Genomic DNA, 5,702 nt, shown 5'->3' with positions numbered 1-5,702 from the left:
ATTTCTAGTTCATTGGTATAATCCATAATTTGATTAATAAAATTTGATATTAGGAAGTTTATAGCCAAATTTTATAAAGTTTTTAAGCTTTATAATTTATAACTTTGGATTTTTGGCTCTTTAGGGTTTTTGGAATATTGTTTGATATTCAACAACATGTTGAAGTATAATTAGAATGTTTTAATTTATTTTTAGAGTTTTATACCCTATTTCAATTATAACAAAGCTTGAAGCTTTATTCTAATTATAGTATTGGCATTTCCTATTGTAGCTAAGCAACTTACTAGAATTGTAAGTATCAAGTATATTAGTCTTAGACCTTAGTTGGATCCTAGTTTATGCAAGATTTTTGACCTAATTTATACTACTAGGTCATGGCATGTTGTGCATGAATGGTTATTATAAAGATGCATGAGTCCAAGGATGACCTGAATTGGCAGTTGTCACAATATGCAATATGGATCCTTGAAATGGCTTAAAAAGCATCTGAATGGATAAAGGACAGAAGGGACTCGGCGAGTCGCATGGTCAACTCGGTGAGTCCGATGAAGATTGTCGTGCAAGGACTTCTGCATGGACTCGGCGAGTCAGTGGGGTGACTTGGTGAGTCAACTAGGGTTTTCCTGACATTTAGACACGCACGAACTCGACGAGTTGCTGGGAAACTCGACGAGTTGCTGGGAAACTCAACGAGTCAGTGGGGGGATTTCACGACTACTCGAGTTCTGGAAGGACTCGACGAGTCAGTGACTGCACTCGACGAGTCGGGTCAACATGGACTGTTGAACTTGACAGTTGACTTTGAACTTGACCAAGGGTTGACTAATTGACTTCTGGGGCATTTTGGGAAATTGGAAATTTATGAGTATGGTTCTATGGTGAATATAAGTGGTAGAGTTTGTGGCGGTGATACGAGAGTTTGAGCTTATCTTTCGATTCGACAGTTTAGAGGTGAGTTATCCTCACTATACTCAAGGGTCTAAGGCACCAAGGTCGACCCTTTGGATTGTTATCTGGATCCAGATCGGGATTAGGGCAGGGTAATCAGGAGGCCCCGACAACGCCTAAGGTTATCGTCCAGGAGGGGTGTAACGCCCATGTGTCTGGGTTTGTCATTAATAGCAATGTAATAGTCTAGGTTAACCTTTGTAACCTATCTTGAAATAATAAAGATGTATTATTTGAGTATTATGTCTTTTGTGCTTAATTGTGTGACTTAATTAAATTAAGAATGAAAATGAGCATGAAAATAAAATGTTAGATAAAGCTAACATCTATGGATAATGTTGTAGTATTTGAAATGAGGTTTCTGAATATATAAAGAATGCCGAAATCCGAGTTATAACCAAGAAGGTATGACCTGTCGAAGTTTCGCGACAGAACCGGTAACGCTGAATGACGTAAAAAGTGAAATTTACGTTAGAGTGGTTTTTAGCTGACACAATCTAAATGAGAATCAAAGATCTCATCAATGATAATGCAACGGTAAAAAGACTGACGAAAACGGACGTCGGATGAAGAAGTTATGAATTTATAACGGAGTTTTCCTGTCCTAGCCTACTAAAAATAAATAATAAAAATAAAGTCAAAATCAGTCGATGGAGTCTAAACGAAAGTTGTAGTGCTTAGTCTCACCTACGCGTGGATATAAAGAATGTCGAAAACAGAGTTCGTATGAGGAAGATATTTTGAAGTTTATTAATTAATTAAAATATTAAATTTAATTATTAATCCCGATATTATCCGAGGCCGAGGAGTCACCAATCTGATCCGAAGGGTACGCCCCGCGTAACATTCAAGTACGCCCAGCGTACTTCGGTTTTTTGCGGTTCGAAGAAGAGATGCATAGCACTACCGAAACGTCTCCACCTAGAGGTCCGATCCGGAGTACACCCCGCGTACCGGAGCATTACGCCCAACGTAATGCGAGGACTCAGCCCCTATAAAAGGCATGCGAGGGTAGCCGAGATCTTTTGCTCCATTCTTTCTTTCTCTCGCATTTTCGCCCCGTTTTACGTGCTAGAAATATCCCGAAGCCATGGTATTAATGCGGAGCCCCGAAGCAAGTCCCGAAGCCATAAAGATCCAAAGAAGTGCAATTCCCGAGCCGAAGCTCTGACCGCGAGAAGCCCGGTTTTTGTGAAGATCTTCCAGATCTACCGAAGAATACTACTTCTACAAGTCGTAGTGTTGTCCGATCATCTTCTGATCAAGTGGGTGTGTAGTTACTTTCTTCTAACGCATAATTATGAAGTATTTTATACAAAATACGTGTTATATGTATATTTTGTTGTTATATGTGTGAATGTATATTCACTTTCTTCTATCTCATAGATATGAGTTGTTCTCTATGAAATACGTGTTATGTGTATGTGTCTCATCTGTTGTTTGGAAAATGTATTGAATGAGAGTGCTATACAAGTTTTAAACTATGTATATTAATATATATTTTTATCTACTAATATGTTGGGTAGAACATGGGTAGATAGATGATGTATGATAAACAAATGAGAGGCCTCGATGTTGTTGACCTAGTCATCTAGCAGAGTATGGATGACGACCACATACTCTTTCTAGACCGTCCAGTGGAACACTAGCAGGTTCATAACCTGTAGGTGTTGTGAACGATGTGTTCACCGGTGTACTCTATCCCGCTCATGGTTGCCTTTAGGACATCTATTGTTGAGGAAACCCCTTAGTAGTAATGTCCGTCCCGATGAAAATCCTAGATTAGGTCCCTTGAGATAGATGTTGTTTTAGGGACGTAAAGTGAGGATAACGGGAATGGGTAATGGGGTTATTGTTGGTTGGTGAAATTAAATTTAATTATTTATTGTGGGTTGAAAACCCTATATGCTCACCAGGCTCCCAAGCCTGACCCACTCAGTTTTATTTGTATTACAGGAAGTGGTGCAAGGGCATAAGATGGATGAATCATCAAGTTGTTTTGTTTACAAGTATGTATATGTATATATTTATTGAATGACTTGTAATGTTATCATTTATGCTTTATGATCTGTATCGGAACATGGCATCCCGAGTTTTGATTATATAATGAAAATACTTTTCTTTATGAAATGCTTTGGTAAATATTATTTTATCATACTTTGTTTTTGGGAACAAATTCTACAACTCTTTCAAATCAAAATGATTTACTTTAAATTATTTTAAAATCATAAATGAAACCGGTCTTTTCTGTCCGTGATTTTGCGGATGTCACAGTTTGTATCAGAGCATTAGTTTAAGCGAACTAGGAATTTGTAGGATTTCTAGACTTAAACTTAGAATGCTAAGTGAAGACTGTTAGATGGGTGTCTGTTATATTTCAGACACGAGCACCAGTTTATTTTAGGAAAGTTGCCTAAAATGCTTTTATTTGCTAAATTATATGTTACCATATATGATATTATTTGTTCGGATCTATGGTCTGTTGCCGACCGGATCTGGAAACCTTATGTGTGTAGGATTCCAAGCGTACATCTACGATATTAGAACTAACATGTAAACGTTTCGGAGTGATAACGATGATTTGATTATCTATCGTGAATGAGGATCTAATTTCACCTTATTCGGTGTATAGATAAAAAATGGTGAGAATAAGGAGTGGAGTTGGAAACGTGGACGAGAAGAAGAATCAACCACCAGTGATTGAGCAAATACATGTTGTAGCAGCAGCACCAGAGCCAATAACAATGGCCGGAGTGCAATTCATTATTCAGACGATGCTGGATCATCAGGTGGAGGAAACTAGACGTTTGCTTAGGTAGAATAGCGAAGAACTATCAGTTCACATCGAAGAGCCCGAAGTAAATGGAGGGCAGTCTGAAGGAGGAAACTTTAGTGGGATCATTGGTCAAGACAACCCACCGATTGTTAGGCAGAATAACCAGGATAGAGGAAATGATGTGTGTGGGTGAAAGTATAAGGATTTCATGCCATCCAAACCACCATGTCTATCCGGAAGCCCGATGCCAGTGAAAGTGATTAATTGGATCTTCGAAATGGAGACTATGTTTGAAAGCTGTGAGTGCAGCAACCGACAAAAGACCGCTCTTGCAATCCCTCTGTTAAAATCTAGGGTACTATGCTGGTGGAAGTTACTAGCTGACTCGATGCCCAAGGGAGAAGCTAGCAAGATGTCTTGGGAAGACTTTGTGGAATAGGTTAAATTACAATACTGCTCAGAGCAGGACCTTCTGGAAATCAATAACGATTTTTAGAATTTGAAGTAGGGAAAGATGAGCGTTATTGAATACGCTGCAAGTTTCACGGAGAAGATGAAACTTGTTCCGTACCTAGTTCCAACTGAACTAGCAAAGGTCAACAAATTTGCTCGCGGTTTACCAGCGGACTTTGGTCCAATGGTTAAGCAAGCAACGACCTTGAAAGCTGTCATCTGGGCTGCTAAGAATGTTGAGACCCAGATCAGGGAGAAAGGTCTGGAGAGGTCAGAGGTTGGTGAAAAGAGGAAGTTCGATGGACCTGCAGGGTCCAACAAGAAAAACAAGTTCTTGAAGTCTGGTTCGATGGGAGGTGGAGGCGAAGCCAAATGATGCGACAAGTGTAAGAAGAAGCATCATGGGAAATGTGAATCGATGGCCACATGTTTTAAATGTGGAAAGCCAGGGCACTATTCCAAAGAATGCACACTCACCAAGAAATTTTGCGATGGTTACGGTGAGGAGGGTCACATCTCAAGGGATTGCCCGAAGAAGGAGGAGGCAGCTAGACCTAATATTCCGCCAAAGCCGAAGGCGAGAGCATTCCAGATGATGCTGGAAGATGCTAAAGATAAAGCTGATGTCGCTTCAGGTACCTTTCTCGTTAACAAATTACCTGCCCAAATTTTATTTGATTCTGGAGCCAACTACTCCTTTATTTCGCATGAATTTGGTAGAAAACTAGCTTTGCCTATCGATAAACTAGATAATGCCTTATTAGTCGAAGTTGCTAGTGGCAAGTTTGTACCTATTAGCCATTGTATGAAAAACATCTTAATTGACTTGAATAAGAATAAGTTCCACGATGAATTATTGCCTATCGAACTTAACAGTTTCGACATCGTGCTTGGAATGGATTGGCTTAGCGCCAATGATGCCAAGATATTGTGCAAGAAGAAGATAGTCAAAGTAAACCTGCCAAGGAAAGAGTCATTTATGGTGTATGGGGACAAACACAGAGTAAATTTTGGAATCATTTCTCTAATGAAAGCCAGAGAGTGTTTGGCCAAAGGATGTACATCGTATCTAGCATTCGTGATCGATGCTAAGAAGGAGAAAAAGGAGATTCAGAGCAATCCTGTCATATATGATTATCCGGAAGTATTTCCCGAAGATCTTCCCGGATTACCGCCTGATAGACAAGTGGAGTTTAGAGTAGACTTGTTACCAGGGACGGTGCCAATAGCAAAAGCACCTTACCGATTAGCACCGACGGAGATGAAGGAACTGATGATGCAACTTCAGGAGTTATTGGACAAAGGTTTCATTAGACCTAGTTCATCATCCTGGGGAGCTCCAGTGTTATTCGTGAAGAAGAAAGATGGAAGCATTAGAATGTGCATCGATTACAGAGAGTTGAACATGACAACAATAAAGAATAGATATCCGTTGCCAAGGATTGATGACCTGTTCGATCAACTACAATGTTCAAGTTATTCTATCAAAGATTGTTCTAAGGTCAGGATATCATCAACTGAAGGT

The sequence above is a fragment of the Lactuca saligna genome, chromosome 8, assembly GCF_052625555.1.
Source record: "Lactuca saligna cultivar CGN05327 chromosome 8, ASM5262555v1, whole genome shotgun sequence".
NCBI lineage: Eukaryota > Viridiplantae > Streptophyta > Magnoliopsida > Asterales > Asteraceae > Lactuca > Lactuca saligna.
The sequence above is the reverse complement of the archived record's forward strand: the minus strand, read 5'-3'. Positions refer to the sequence as shown.